Source organism: Pipistrellus hanaki (assembly GCF_964339955.1).
Source record: "Pipistrellus hanaki genome assembly, chromosome: 15".
In the NCBI taxonomy this organism is placed as follows: domain Eukaryota; kingdom Metazoa; phylum Chordata; class Mammalia; order Chiroptera; family Vespertilionidae; genus Pipistrellus; species Pipistrellus hanaki.
The window spans coordinates 11,950,499-11,967,103 of NC_140517.1; the positions used below are offsets into that span (position 1 = coordinate 11,950,499).

General features: G+C 49.5%; 2 protein-coding genes across 2 annotated transcripts in view; one reads left to right on the plus strand and one right to left on the minus strand.

The window, feature by feature from the left end:
• The window catches only part of LOC311610140 (dipeptidase 2-like), a 564,319-nt gene extending 551,122 nt beyond the window's left edge, over window positions 1–13,197 (minus strand). Inside the window, exon 1 of the mRNA XM_084861086.1 lies at window positions 13,180–13,197. The gene's annotated coding sequence lies outside the window, so the exon portion shown is untranslated. The remainder of the gene's footprint in view (window positions 1–13,179) is intronic.
• Window positions 1–16,605, plus strand: part of CDH1 (cadherin 1) — a 76,461-nt gene that overhangs the window by 18,822 nt on the left and 41,034 nt on the right. The window lies entirely within an intron of this gene.

Below are 16,605 nucleotides of genomic sequence, written 5' to 3' on the forward strand. Positions count from 1 at the left end.
GGGGCCAGGGGACCCAGTCAGTCCCAGGCCGGAGCAGGATCAGTCTGGAATCGGCCACAGAGAAGCCACAGAGAATGGGAAGTGCCCCTCGGAGCCCGGCGTGGTCTGGCCTGATTCATCAGACGCGGGGCCGCCCACGTGGGCCGCTGCCACCCCAAGTGCTTGTCAGACTCTCCTCCTCCATCGCCACCCAGCCTGGCTCCCAGGTGCCCTCTCCGCCACTGGCAGCAGCACCCATCTGTCCACCCCTCTGTCCACCACTCACACACGTGTTCACGCATTCCGCCAGTAATGACTGAGAACGGCTGTGTGCCACGTGCTGTTGTGGGCTGGGGGACACCACTGATGAAAGAGGAAACAGAGAGGGCCGGAGCCTGGGATCAGGACACAGGCTTTATTGAAGGAGAGTATCGCTGCCGGCTGCCTTCCAGAGGGGAAAGAGAGGGGAAAGAGAGGGGTGCAGGCACCTTTTAAAGGGAGGAAAGAGAGGGGACGGGGCTTAGGGCACTCAGCACACGCTGATGGGTGGTGTCATGTAAGGCACATGATTAGGGACCTAGGGACTTAGGAATCGGGGGCTGAGGGTATTTGGCAGGTGCTGATTGGTGGTTCCGTGCTCAGGAATGTCCGGCTGCAGGTGGAGTTTACGTCATTCTCCGTCCATCAGTTGGAGGAAGGGAGGACCTATCAGCAGAGAACAGACCTAAGCATCTCCTCCCGTGTAGCGTTTGCAGTCTAGTGTGTTGGTGGGAACAGGCAACAGACATAACAAATAATGTAAGGCATTTAGGGTAATCCGTGTTTAGGAAAAATAAATCTGAGTGAGGAGTTACTGAGAAGCCCTGGGGTGGTCCAGAGGGCCTCACTGAAGGGGGCCGTTGAAGCAAGGATCCGAGGGAAGTGAAGGATCGGGTGAAGGGGGTGTCTAGACGAGGGAACAGCAAGGACAGAGGCCCTGAGGCAGAGCGGAAGAGCAAGGAGGCCAGGGTGAATGGATATGAGTGGCCAGGGACGACAGAAGGGCAGAAGGGGGTGGCCCAGTGCAGAGGGCTTTGTAAGGACTTTTAACGGCTGTCCCCCTCTCCCGTTCAGTCCAGATCCACCCACCACTTCCTACTTCCGGCCAGTTAGCTGTCTCCTCCCGGCCTCCTTTCCAGGCAGTGGAATGCTCAGTAGGTGGTTGTCTGGGCGGGGCTCTTCCAAGGGCAGGATCCGGCTGGTGGTTAATAGCTTGGACCCTGGACCCTGACTGCTCAGGGTCCAGGGTCCAGGGCCTCTCTCAAGCTTCTGATTCACTTTGGTTCAAGGCGAGGCCCATAGTCACATTTCTTAGGATGATGCTGTTTCATCCCCAGAGCAGCCAGGCTCTCTGTCTACTCCACTGGCACACTTTTCCTGTGTTCCCTGCATGGCTAACTCATCTCTCCTGGCCAGCTCCATTGATGCTTCCTCCAGGAAGCCTTCCTTGATTTTCCACCCCTAGCCTAGGTCAGGACATCTCTCTTCTCCCCACCACCTCCACCTGCCCATGGCTATTTCCTTCCCAAAGATAAATCAGCTGTAAAAAGCAGCTTAATTTGCCCTAACCGGTTTAGCTCATTGGATAGAGTAGAGTGTCGGCCTGTAGACTCAAGGGTCCCAGGTTCAATTCCGGTCAAGGGCATGTACCTTGGTTGCCAGCACATCTCCAGTGGGGGGTGTGCAGGAGGCACTGGTTGTTTCTCTTTCATCAATGTTTCTAACTTTCTATCCCTCTCCCTTCCTCTCTGTAAAATATCATATATATATATATATATATATATATATATATATATATATATATATATATATATTAGCTTAATTGAAAGCATTCGATTCCTCTGCTTCTTAACATTGAAGGGAAACTGTGGTGATAGCTACTACTTTTCTTTGTGTTTAGCATCAGCGAGGCCCTGAACCCCCAACTTCCACTCATTCTTCAGCCTATTGAGCCTATTCCATGCCAAGCATTCAGACAGACCCTCGGCAGTGAGGACCCCCACCCCCGTGTGGAATTTCTGTTCTAGAACGGGGGAAGGACAACAAACAGAATAAGTAGAACGTGAGAAGGTGGCTGCCAGAGGAAAAAGTCCGAGTAAAGCGGTGGCATGGGGGCTGCACCTGTAATCCTTTGTCTCCCAGGCACAGTCCCGAGTACAGGCGACAGACTGAGGGTTAGAAAGGGGGACGGCTGGCATTTCCGGAGACGGGGATGGGCAGCCGCTGCCGAGGGAAGTGGAAGCGGGCTGTGGGACCTAGAGGTGAGGGAGGGAAGTAAATATTCACCAGTAAAAATATCACTAGGAGGGGGATAATCGTACGTCCTCTCCCCACTCCTCGGAATGTGCTCCCTCCCCCCACTCCTCGGAATGTGCACTCGGAAAGCTCTGCCGTTGTTTGAAATGCTGATCGGTTCATTAGCAATTGTTATGGGCCTTCTGCTCCTGTCAGGTTTTAACCCTGTGATTCTGGGAAATAGTTCTCGATCTCTAAGACGCTTCAAAACCACCTGTGTAAAAAAAAAAAAAAAAAATGCAGACTCCCGGGCCCCACCCCCTCAGGTCCTGAGATGTAAATCTGGGTGGGGTCCGGGGATCTGCGTGTTCAACAAGCCCACTGGGAGGTCTTGGGCTTGCCCTTTCAAGAAAAGCTGGACCCTAGCATCCCATCCCAAACCTGGGCTAGAGTGTGGGTTACCCGGACACCTTACAAGTGCAGACTTTGAGGGGCCTCCCCTCTAGAGGTTCAGAGTCACCAGGCCTTGTGGCGGAGTGGGGGTGGGGGTTGTTTTAAGCACACTCCCCCAGTGATTCTTGCTTGGGCTTGGGGGTAGGGATGGGGGTAAATGTATGAACGCACCCAAAGTTATAGACAAGACGAGTGTGCATGCTTGTGCATGGCTATTTTTTGGGTTCAGAGGATCTACAACTTTCATCAGACTTTGAGGCATCCAAGCCCCTGCTCCCCTCACTGCCCCCTCTCCCCACAAAAGCTTGGCTCTGTGCCAAAGGATTGGTTCCCGCAGCCTGGGACACAACCTCAGGGTCTGTCCCTTCGGAAGGGAAGGGAAGCTGAGGGCTGCAAACTCCTCAAGATATGTGACAAAATGGCCGAAATGCTGGTGAAGGAAGAGTTCCAGTGTATTTGGAGATGAGAGCTTGGATGGCTGAAGGGGCTTATTCTCCCCTCCCTCCCTCCCTCCCTCCCTCCCTCCCTCCCTCCACCTCTCCCCTTCATTCATCCACCCATCATTCATTCTTTCATTCAGGTAGTCTTTAGGCACCTGCTGCATTCAAGACCCTCAGCCATGCAGGCTGCTAGAGCAGGGAGGGCAACCCAGATAATTCAAACTAGTGGATGATCTGGCAAGCTAACTGACTTGGTTTTGGTCTGAGATGCCGTTTATGAGCCTGCAAACACAATTCCCTAATTTATGAGTAGCCCAGCCCAACATTACGATGTGTGGCCAAGCCCAGCTGCCGTTCTGGAGAAGCCAGCATGAAGCTCACACTGAGCATGGAGATAAGGCAGCTGCCGTTACAGTCTTAGGTTGGGCCAGGTAAGAATTTTAGGGACTTCCCTTGCTGTGAACAGGGAGTCAAGTTGCTTTTCTCTGTGTGTGTTTTTTGGTGGAGGAGGGGAGGGAGGGGAGATTTGGTTTATGATTAATCCATTTAGAATTTGATAACAGATCCAGTGAGTGTGTAAGGCATTTCAGAAATTTGAAATTTGATTCTGATACACTCCTGAAATTTTAGAGAAGGAAATTAATCATAAATCTGGGGAGTTTGCCAGTTATTAATATGTAGGCCCTAAGACAGATGATTTATCTCTCTCTCTTTAAAAAAAAAAGTTTATTAATTTTTTTAGAAGAAGAGAGAAGAGAGCAATATCAATGTGAGAGCGTAACTTTGATCGGCTGCCTCCTATACACCTACTACCAGGGATCAAACCTCAACCTGGGTATGTGCCCTGACCGGGAATCTAACTGGCAACTCTTGGATGCCCAACCAACTGAGCCACACCGGCCAGGGCTTCTTGAGGATATGCTTTTTCATTGATTATTTTAGAGAGATAGAAAGGGAGAAAGAGAGAGAGAAACATCAATATGGGAGAGAAATATCCACCAGTTGCTTCCCGTAATAACCCTGACTGGATCAAACCCACAACCTTTTAAGTATTTCTGCATATTGTGACTTTCAGATATTTAACACTTTTACAGATTTAGTTTTCCTCTCATAGGAAAGTTCCCTGTTGCAATTGGATCTGTTTTCTACCTGGATCGATCTATCTATCTATCTATCTATCTTTATTTATTTACTTACTTTGATATATTTTATTGAGTTTTTACAGAGGAAGAGAGAGTGATAAAGAGTTAGAAACATTGATGAGAGAGAAACATCGATCAGCTGTCTCTTGCACACGTCCTACTGGGGGTTGTGCCCACAACCAAGGTACATGCCCTTGACAGGCGGGACAAATTGTTAGAAATCGGGACTGTCCCGCCAAAAGCGGGACGTCTGGTCACCTTATTCTAGACCCCATTTTCAGATGAGGAAATGGAGGCCCAGGGAGGTTCACAGAGCTTATGGCCCACATGACATGAGGATCTGCTACTCAGATCTTACGGGCATTTTATCCTCTTGGTGATAGAATCTGGTGAACTAGATCATTCCTACTCCATGGTCGACAGTGATGTTCCTAGAACAGGACGATCGGCATCCTCCAGAGACGGGCACTCTCTTTCCCGTGGTGCCAAGGACAGTCCTTTCTCACGGCTTCTTGAAGCGCCTCTTGTCTCTGTGTTGCTCTGTTTCTTCACTCTGTCCTTCCCCACCTCATTCCAATGAAGAACTTGAAGGTGTGGGTTACTTGGACGCCTACTATCTGTATGTCTGATGGAGACAGGGAAATGGGCAGAGGAAAGTGTAAGGCTCGAGGATGAGGCCAGGGGGAGGGCTGAGTAGCCAAGTGCTTGCCGCAGCGCCCAGTTCCCCATTGCAAGCAGACCGCAAGTGCGACCGAGCTTCCTGCCAGTCACAACAAAGAGATCGGGTGCATGATGGGGCTTCTGTACGTGAAGCATACATCAGTGCTTCCATGGGGAACTCGGCTGCTCCAGAGCGTTCTGACCCGTCTGGCAATGCCTCTTGTACCTCAGACTTAACCATTTGTACTTCCCTTTATTATAAAACTAATACGAGTTTGTTATGGGGAAAAACATTAGAAAATGTAGACAGCTAAGAAGAGGAAAAGAGATTTAAATTGTGCATAATATCACTACCTAGACATCAGCATGGGGAAGCATTTTGGCCTACATTTTCTTAGAAGTAAGGTGTCTGTGACGACAGGGTGTAATATAATGTAAATGCATAGGGTAGCAATAACATGCAACCAGGATTTTACTAATGCATCTCATCCCCCAGCCCTCTGCTGCCTCAGGGCCACCGTGCCTGCTGTTCCCTGAGCCTGGGACACATGTCCCACTGGTGTCCTCCTGGCTCCTTAACCTCCTCCAGGCGGCTGCTCCAATTTCACTCCCATCAGAGTCCGCCTGTGTAACAGCACACACTGCACCTGTCACTGTACCCCCTTACCTGTGTTTATTTTCATGGTCCTTAAGTACGTACGTATGTATGTATGTATAGTTCAGAACCATGATCTCGCTGTGCTTTACCCACTTAATATCTGCGGGCTGCTTCCTGATTTCTTCCAGGAAGAATTGTGCCCCTGGCTCTTTTCAGGTGATAGTTGCTCTTGGGTACCTTTCCTCCCAGTCAGTTTTGTGACCTGTCTTGGCCACTATTATGCTTTTCCCCCACCTTTGTCTGAGAGCCATAGTTGCAGGGTTGGAAGGGCTCTCGGAGCCACGTGGCCCAACCCTTTCTCTGGCCTGGAGAGTCCAACTTCCTATCACCCGGCGTAGGCCCCCGCGAGCTCGGTCTCCCGTCCTGAAAATGTCACTTTCCTGACTCAAGCCTGCTTCCCATGGACACCACCCCTGGCCAGGCCCCTCAGACACATCCTTCCCCTGGGACTGAAAGGACCTCAGAGGTAAGGGATTGGGTGTCTTTTCTATCCCACCCGACACTGAGGAGGACCTCAAGGAATATTATGGATGGATGAATAACTCCGCGCCCACCTCCAGGTGGGGATCATGTTTACTTAGGGCCTGGCACATACCAGGCACTGGGCCAGGCAGCAGGCGGTACTGCAGGGAGAGGGAGACACACCAGGCCTGTGCCTTCAGGGAAACTTGAGTTCTAGTGTCTGTGTAGAGTCATTACCATGCAAGTAGGATTTCAGGGAGAGGTACATTTTATGAAAGAAATGGGGAGGGGAGAATGGGTGGGCAAGAGGCCTACTCTAGGGATGGCAAGTGGTTAGGGGAGGTGGGCATTGTGTGTAGAGCTGGCATGGAGGATGCTGCAGAAGGAAATGGAGAATCCTAAGCAGAGGGAACAGCAAGGGCCAAGGACCTGAGGCAGGAACGGCCGCCGTGCCGGGGCAGGAAGAGTGGCCAGGAGCCCGGTGGGCAGGGGTGGAGAACGGATCGGAGGTGACATGAGAGGGGTAGGCAGAGGCCAGATCAGGTCTCTGGTCAGATGACCTCTTCTGAGGGACAGATACATGCCTCTGCATCAGCTTCCGCCCCGATGGAAGTGACGCGAACCCGTCCATCCGGCTGATTCATTCTTTGGTTTTTCAGGGGAATCCATCTGTTTCTTTTAGAAACGAATGATGCGTGGGAGACCAGAGCATTAAGTTTGTTCAGTGGACATGGCTTGCCCAGTGCGGCCTCGGAGTCAGAAAGGATTTGGGTGGATGGCTCATGAAAACGAATTCCTGCCCACAGGATCCTGTCCTTCGGTTCCAGCTAAACCAGACCTCCCCTTGCTGCTGCTGCTGCTGCTGCTGCAGCTGCCCACACATACAGTCTTCTGCTCCGGCTCTGTTTCTGGCAGCATCTGCTTGTCTCTGGCTCCGGAATAACACCTAACGCCCATTGAACTTGCCTTCTGTGTCTGACACTTGCTAAAGGCTTGACACGGATTAACCTGCTTACTCATCCCATCCCCTTAGGAAATAGGGGCCATCACAGGCTCTGTTCGATGGGTGAGAAAGTGAGGCAGGAGGAGGTGAAGTTATGTGCCCGGGGTGGCATCGTCGGTAAGCGGTGGGCCTGGGATTTGAACTCGGGTTATATGACCTCTCACCGGGGCTCTTAACCACTTAATGCTGTACTGTGGCCCTGAACTAAGGATTCGGAGACTAGGCTGCTTGTCTTAAAATTGACCCCATATTGCCCTGTGGTCACCAGTAGTTTATGTCCTTAAGTTCTTGTAGGCAGGGTCCCTGCCTTTCCCGACTCAGCCTCCCTCCCCACACCGGGCTCAGAAGGGCAGGGCTCCATTAGAGCTTTGAAGCCTCATCTCTGGCTTACAGTTTTGACAATTGCTGTCCCTCCTGACCTCTTGTGTGGCAAGGATACGCCTCTTTTATTAGTCCACTGAGATTAATAAACCGTAGGCCTTACAAGTAGTAAACAGTCAGTAAATGTTCCCTGAGCGTCTTTTAGGACCCGGCTCTGTCTGCATCCTGAGTGAGAAACCAGTGATTGCCAGCCAGCCTTTATGGAGAACTTGCCATGTGCCCAGCACTGGGCTGACGGATCCGGTCTGCTCTATTAGTAATGTGGTCTAGGCCCTCCTAAGAAAAACCACAGAGCTTATGGGGAAACGGCTAGGGGAACAGCACTCAAACTTTGCGATACATTAGAAAAGAAGAAGTTTGAGCGGGAGGGTGGGGAGAAGAGAGGGGAAAAGAAAGAAGTTTGCTTATGGGAGTAGGTCTCGGTAGGGTGGCATCTTGTGAGTTGTGAATGGAAGGAAGATAATCCATAATCAGATGGAAAGTTGTAGCACCAGGTAGGGATGGGTGTGGAGTGTGACACGCCCTGAACTGAGGGAGCTGGAAGGGCTGTGCATTTGTGTGTGTGTGTGTGTGTGTGTGTACATGTGTGCATTCCTGTGCTTCAGCTGAGTATTCCTTTCTTAGTGTTACTCACAAAGTCATAGCACATGAGCAAACTTGACAGTTGAGTTATGCGCAGACCGTTCCCTAATTAATCATTCATGTTGGAACAAATGTGCATTTTCCAAGCAAGCATTGTGGAAGAACTGCCTGTTATGCCAATTTTGCAGTGGAGTAAGTTGGCAGCGCAGGGCTATGCAGCTGGGAGATGGCAGAGCTGGGATTTTAACTCGGGTCAGCATGAGGGCTTACCCTCGGTGCCATAGGGCTCTCCCCCTTCTCACTTACGGGAAGCAAGTTATGCTGACCCGGATGGGCAAGAGGAGAGATTCTGGAACCAAACTGCCTCCTCCCCTCATCACGACTGCCTGTGTGGAAAGAAAAGGCGGGGTTTTTCCCTTCGAGTTGAGTCCGATGGCCTCCTTTTGTTCTCCTGCTTTGAGGACAGAGCTTGAAGCATCTGTAGGGTGCCAGGAGGGGGCTGGGCGTTTCTGTGTTTGTGTGTGTACGACCATGAATTTCATGTAAACGTGTATATATATATATATATCCATGTACACACACCAGCCACACGTGGAACTCAGGTTTGTAATTTTAAGAAGCCATTACATTTCCCTCCCCTGTAATAAAGCCCAGCTGGAATTTCTAGATCTGAAGCTTCTAAGGTAAAGAGCTGGTGGCGTCAGCCAGCACGTAGCTTTCAGAAGGAACAAAAGGTTATGATTTCACGGACCCTGAAATTAGACCTCAAGGTCAGGGCAGTGTACTCCAGGGCATTCACTCATCATACCTGGGTGTTTAGCTTTATTAACTAAATGTTGCCCTTTCTACTTTGCATCTGCCGCCCACAGACACACCCCTGTGCTCCCCCGCCCCCCCTGGGAAAAATTTAGCTGTGAAAGTCATAAAAAGTCCCCAGATATAGCTACTTTAGATTTTTCAATGTAGTAGTAGATAACAAGCACAGTTACTATCTATTTTGATAGTAACGATCACCGTTCTCTGAATGTGAGCAGTGGATTAAGTGCTTAGCATGAGGCCGGAGGCGCACCGAGACTCCCTGCCCAGCGCACTCTGTGCGTAAACTCCGAGTCCGACGGGCTTGTGTGTCAGTGAAGGTGCTGGTCCCTTCCTTTGTGCGCTTTCTCACTTACTCCTCACTACGGTTTTCTGGTTTGGAGATTGCCGTCAGACCCGTTTTACAGATGCGGAAACTAAGGTCTGGGGGAGGGCAGGTGACTCGGCTTCCACTGGAGCTCTGAGCGGTGGCGCGGAAACCTCAATCCAGGTGTGTCTGGCTTTGGGGTTGCCACTGGTTGCCACCATCCTGTCCCACCTGCCATGTAAATGGCTCTGTTCTGAATGTGATGCTGGTGTCTGTAAGCCTTATTCCTTCGGCCGGTTTAGAGAAAACCAGAATCGCCCTGAGTTCATGTAGGGTGGTATCAGTCAGGTGTGTTAACCTTGTGCTTCCTGTCCCACCCCCAGGCGTTCTCAGCACACTCCGTAGGGCAGGGAACCATATGTGAGAGCATAGTGGTCAAGAACTCTTAATTCCAGTTTCATACCAGTAACGTAAGCTGTGAGACCCTGAGCAAGTTTCTCACACTCCTTGCCTCAGTTTCTCCACCTGTCAGGTGGAGATAGCAATAGCACCTACTTCATAGTTATTATAAAGATTAAATGTCTAGTATAATGAGCCTGGCACAGAGCCTGTGCAATAGAAAGTGTCAGCAGCAGCAGTAGTAGTTGCCATTATTATTATTGTTATTATGATGGTGGTGATTGATTTTTATTACCATCATCACCACCAACAAAGGCTTTAGCCGGGGTTGCCTTCAAACAGTGTTTGTGAGGTGGTGGTGTTCTTGGGGAGGTGACATGGTTCCTTAAACGATCCTTAGAAAAGTCACCATAGATGATACTTCACACTCACTGGGATGGCTGTAACTTAAAAACAGAGAAGTGACAAGCGTTGGGAGGATGGCGGAGGAGTTAGGACCTTCACACGCTGCTGGTGGGAATGGGGATTGTGCTGCCGCTATGGAGAACAGTCTGACAGTCCCTCATCAAGTGGAGCATGGCTACCATATGACTCAGCAATTTCACTCCTAGGCATATGCCCAAGAGACTGGAAAACATATGTCCACACAAAAACTTGTGCATGAATGTTCATAGCACTATTCAGAGTAGCCCAAAAGTGAAAATAACCCACATGTTTATCAACTGGTAAGTGTGGTATATTCATACAGTTGAATATTATTCAGCTATAGAGGAATGAGATGCTTCCCCATTCCTTTTAATGATACTGGCTACCACATGGTTGAAGTTGAAACATGCTGAGTGAAAGAAGCCAGGTATAAAAGGCCACATATTGTCTGACTCCCTGTATATGACACTATCGGCCCGGTGCACGGATTCGTGCACATTGAAGGGAAATTAATTAGGAGAAAGATTTGTGTGATAATTATGTTACTGCAAAAAAAATTATATGTGAAAATAGTGTATGTAATATAGTATTATAAAATTAAAATATGAAATACTTTAATATCACTATTCACCCTTTATGATAGAAGTATTCAGAGATGAAAGAAAATTAGTAAAATGTATATGAAAATAATATATAAATTGATTAATAAACAATAACAACATGATAGAAAAACAAAAACCTGATATAAAAATAACAAAAACACGATATAAAAACAACACTGATAGAAACAATGGCTAGTAAATTGATTAATACATAACAACAACATGATATAATAATAAACAAGATATAAAAACATGATATAAAAACAACATTGAGCCCTAACCGGTTTGGCTCAGTGGATAGAGCGTCGGCCTGCAGACTGAAGGGTCCCAGGTTCAATTCCGGTCAAGGGCATGTACCTTGGTTGCGGGCATATCCCCAGTAGGGGGCGTGCAGAAGGCAGCTGATCGATGTTTCTTTCTCATCGATGTTTCTAACTATCTCTCTCCCTTCCTCTCTGTAAAAAATCAATAAAGTATATTTTTTAAAATTGATAAAAACAATGATTGATAAATTGAGTAAACTTATTCTAATATCTCCCTGTACACCACATTAAGATTAAAAACACTTTCAGAGTGCTTGACTAATTTCCCTTGTAATGAAGTATTTACAATTTTAACATCACATGCTCTTGGGTAAAATATGCGCAAGTCAGCATTTATTTTTAAATTGCCAGTGCACATTATATATACCGGTTGGACGGTCAGACAAATGGACGGTCAGTCACTTAGCCTTTTATATATATATATAGATATAACAGCCACATCTATAGGGACAGAAAACTGGTGAGTGGTTGCCAGGAGCTGGGGGGAGAGGGAGGAACTGGGGCTGACTGCTGATGGGTACATGGTTTTTTGAGGGGGAGGAATGATGGAAATGTTCTGGAGTTACAGAGTAATGATGGCCGCACAACATAGGGAATAACTAAAAACACTAAAATGTACACTTTGAACTGGTGAATGTTATGGTAGGTGAATTCCATCTAAATTCTTTAACATGCAGCAGGGGGGAAAGTAAGATCATTAGTGAAGTATTATAGTTCCCGCTCCTGGTAGCAGAGGTGCTGCTGAACGGTTAGTAAACCACCCCAAGCTGAGGGGGTGCCTCCCGGGTCCCTGCCCCCTGAAGAACCTTGGTTCGCAGGCTTCCCATAATCAGAAGGGATTCTGGGAAACCGCAGCCACCTGCTTGCCTAAGAAAATGGACACCTGAAGTAAGTTGATGTATTGTGCAATCCAAAGGCAGGCATGCAGGCAGGCAGGCTTTGGAGATGAGTCTGAGCTAATGGCTTAAAAGGGTGTTTAAAAGAGAAAGCCGTAGCCGGACTGGCCTCCTCTGCCTCGTCAGCAGAAACGGCACATTAAGGATGAGAAGTATTTAAAGCTGGCAGCCGTGACATGCGTTTTCCATCCTGCAGGGTTTAGTTAATGCACGGTTCTCCCGTGGAATTGATTAAGGTCAGGAGGTTCTTGCCCCTCTCACTGGCTCCCCTGTTGTACCCTTTTATGGCAGAAGGCAGGAAGTTCTCCAGAAACCAACACTCAAAGGTTGCGGTCTTCTTTAAGCAAATCAAGGATGGCCAGGTGGCCTATCAGGTTTTGCCAGGGCCACAAAGACCTGTCTGTACGGGCCTTATCAGATGTCAGCACCCTGCCTGCCCCATCAGCACTTTAGCCTTCCACCTGCCGTGTGGGCTTGAGTGAGATGCCCCAGAGCCAGCTCACCTGGAACCCGGCACTCCCATTTGGTGACTTGTTTGGAGGCTACTGCAATGGCCCATGTGCCAAGGAAAAAGGCAAAGAGAACCGGGGAGAGGCGATACATGCCAGCTGATCACAGGGGAAGGGCGAAGTGGAGGTTAAGGCTTTGGGGCCAGGCTGGCTTGAGTTCAGTTCCCAGCTCTGTCCGTTTGCTAGGCGTGTGACCTTGGGCAAGTCACTTCACCTCTGTGTGTCTTGCTTTACTCACTTGTAAAATGGAGCTGCAGTACCTACCTCCCAGGGTTATTATGGGGGTCGACTGAGACTCTAGGTGGCGCTTCTCAGAGGGCTAACACTTGATCACTTCCTGGCAGCCATAGGATGACCAGCAGCCATAGCCCGCCTGCAGGCTCCCCCTCAGAGGGTCTCAAGTGGGGATTCCAAAGCCCACCCTTCTCGGCCATTCTCAGGTGCCACCCGAGCCTCTGGAAAGTGTGCCCACCTCTGCTGGCTCTCATCTCCAGGGTTCACATGAAGGCCCTGCTCTTGGGTTGCCTGTGGGGCCATCTGGGGCCCCTCCTTGGGATCTGGCCAGATGTTTGGGGGCGTCGGGGGACAAAGGCGCCATTTATTCATTCAACAAATATTTATTGAGAATTTAAGTGCTCAGCACTGGTGTAGGTACTGTAGATATATAGTCATGACCACAAGGATAGTAGGGAGTAATAACGAAATAAGCAGAGTAAATAAATATACAGTGTGTTAAATGCTGTAGAGAAAAAGCAGGAAACAAGGATAAGAATGGAGATATCAGCCCTAGCCGGTTTGGCTCTTCGGATACAGTGCTAGCTTGCGGACTAAAGGATCCTTGGTTCGATTCCCATCAAGGGCATGTACCTCCTTTGCAGGCTCCTCCCTGGCCCAGGCCCGTGTTGGGGCTCATGCAGGAGGCAATCAATTGATACTTTTCTGTCTTTCCCTCTCTTTTCCACTCTAAAAATCAATGGAGAAATATCCTCCAGTGAGGATTTAAAAAAAAATGAAAAAAAGAAAAAAGAAAAAAAAGAATGGAGTGTTAGAGGCAGGGGACTGCTATTGAAAATACAGTGCTCAGGGCCTGCATGGAGGGATCTTGGGAGGAAAAGAGGGAGGGGTCACAGCAGGAACTGCAAATTCAGGTGAGTTGGGCAGGAACACATCCAGTGAACTGGCTGCAGCAGAGAAAATGAGGTGAGGGTAGACTCTGTCAAGCCGGGAAGTTGTTTTTATTTTGAGGGGAATGGGGATCTCTGGAGGGCTGGAGCCAAGCAGAGGCATATCATGATGTGACTGCGGTTGTAATAGGCTCACAGGGTCTACTTCGGAGAGAAGAACCTGTGGGGATCTGGGCCAGAACTGGGAAGACTGTTAGGAGGCTGCTGTGAAGGTCCAGGCATCAAGAGATGAATTGGGCCCTAACCGGTTTGGCTCAGTGGATAGAGTGTCGGCCTGTGGACTGAAAGGCCCCAGGTTCGATTCCGGTCAAGGGCATGTACCTTGGTTTTAGGCACATCCCCAGTAGGAGGTGTGCAGGAGGCAGCTGATCGATGTTTCTCTCTATCCCTCTCTCTTCCTCTCTGTAAAAAATCAATAAAGTAAAAGAGAGAGAGAGAGAGAGAGAGAGAGAGAGAGAGAGAGAGAGAGAGAGAGAGAGAGATGAATTGGTTGGGTCTATCAGTGAGGGGATGGGAGATATTGGATTCTTGGGCTGTCTCCATGTTCTTCTCTCATCCCTCATTTTGACCCCCCACCTGTGCTTTGTTTTCATTCCAGCACTCAAAACATACTGGCAGGAGGCTTGCGATTACCCCTCTGCTGGTGCTCAGGAGTTGGGGCTGGGGAGGTATTGGAAGCAACCAGTCATTGTGGCCTCATCTGAGCCCCTTCATTCTTTCACCCTCCCTCCCAACACCCACAGCACCAGTTTAAGCCCTCAGCGTGCCTCTGGTCCCGAGCTCCTCTTTGGGATCTCAGGGATCTTTGAGAAAGCATCAAAGGCCGCGGAGCCTCCCGCAGGTGTCTATCTACATCTTTGTCTTTTTTTTTTTTTAAGGTTGTTGATTTTTCCCCCCCCCATATATTTATTGATTTCAGAGAGGAAGGGAGAAGGCGAGAGAGTTAGAAACATCAATGTTGAGAGAGAATCATTCATCGGCTGCCTTCTACAAGCTCTCTACTGGGGTACGAGCCCACAACCCGGGCATGTGCCCTTGACAGGAATTGAACCTGGGACCCTTCAGTCCATAGGCCGGATGCTCTAGCCCACATGTGTCAAACACAAGGCCCGCGGGCCAAATCCAGCCCGCCAGGCCTTGCAATGTGGCCTGCACCGCGCTGTCATCACTGCACTCCGCTGTCAGTTTATGACACTGTCAGTTTATGACTGTTCAGTAAACCATTCGGCCCGCGATTTAGGCTGGATTTTAGATTTTGGCCCCTTCTCTGATTGAGTTCGACACCCCTACTCTAGCCACTGAACCAACTCAGCTGGGGTGGTGTCCACATCTGTACTTATAATTCCGGGGGCTCACGGCTTCCCATTCACAGACCTAGAAGCTTGGCTCAAGTCGTAGGTACCACCGCTACGTCCTCAGGGAGGAGGTCGGGCAAAGCAGAACAGTCGCCTGGGAAACTTCCTTTCATGGCCACAGAAGCAGCTGCCAGGTGGCCTGAGAAGGTACCAAAACTTGGATCAGAAGAAATGGAAGACCCTGCCTTGCCCTTAGGCGAGGGCACCACACCCAAAAGTGGGAGTGGCAGATGGTGGGGTTGAGGGGGTGGTGCCGGAGGCCATGGGGCGGGGAACACTGATAGAACTTTCGTTCACAGAGGAACCCGTGGGGGCTCTGCCTCTCCTGCAGGGTGGTCTCAGAAGCCGCTGCCGGAGACTCCAGTTTCGCAAACCTCTAACATGACAATAACAGCAGCAAAGCAGGTTAACCACATATCCAGGTTGAGCAATTGATAGAAAGCCTTCCCTTCCCCTGTTGCAGAAAAAGGGGAAACAGAGCAAGGGCTCATTTTCCTGAAGCCACACAGTTCCTTAGAGGCGCAGCTCTGCCTGGGCCCCAAGCTCACCCGCGGGGTCTGGGTCCCAGCGCTGAACGAATAACACCAGCGAAGCCGTTGGAGCCTGAGTCAGGGCCACTCGGGGGGCTGGCAGCCAGCCCAGTTCCGTTTGGGGTCCGCTCTGTGCAGACGGCAGTTCCTTCTTTTCCCGGGTGGTCTTGCAGTTTCTATGCCTTGGCTGGCCCACATCTTGCCCTTGGATGCCATTGTCACCGACCCTTCTATTAGAAGAAGTCAGCCTTGTACATCTCGAGGAGTATTCTACCAGTCTGTCTCTTCTCCACTCTGCCCAGGGCAGCTGTATCATCCTTGCCCCTTTGCCCCTGGACCAGTTCCATGGGTCAACGTTCCTCTTAAAGTGTGACCCTTGGGAAGAAAAACAGCACTCATCACTTAGATCATTAGATCGTAACCCCGAGAACGTACTTACCAAACCACAAATAGACTCGGACAGAACCGGACTGTGTCGCCTCCCGTCTCCGAGTGTCTTATTTCTGATAATGCAGCTGAAGCCTGCATTAGGGGTTTTGGAAGCCTGAACGCAGGGCTTGCCTGCGGAAGTTTGTCGACTCAACACTCGCCCTCCTTGGGCTCAACCCTCTCGTTAAAGGAAACTGTCTATGCGAACGTAAGAAAGCCAACATGAACCAACTCAGATGCTCCAAGTGACTACAAAAGCAGGTCTCTCTCCTTTCACCTCCCTCCATCAGCAGTTCACCTCCTGTGCCAACCAGTGCTACCAGTTTCTGCATCCTGAAGATATTCTAAGCACATTCTCTATCCCATTTCGCTTTTTGCTTTCTCTAAAGGCAAGTCCCTCTCATACTATTACATACTGATTTATTTTATTCTTTTTTTAAAGTTAAATTTATTAGGGTTTGATTCTTTTAAGCAGCTACCTCTTTTTCTTTTTTTAAACTAAGATGTTTAAAAATTGTTTTTTAGAGAGAGAAGAAGAGCGAGGGAGAGAGAAACAACAATGTGAGAGTGAAACATTGATCGGCTGCCTCCTGCACACCCTCCTACTGGGGATTGAGCCTGCATCCCGGGCAAGTGTCCTAACCAGGAATCAAACTGGCCGGCTTTTGGTGCACAGGACGGTGCCCAACCCCCTGAGCCACACTGGCCAGGGCACTGATCCTCTACTAATCCTCCCATGTTTGGCTACTTACTGCCAACAGTGTCTTATGAATAACCTTGCACTTATGTCCTTTT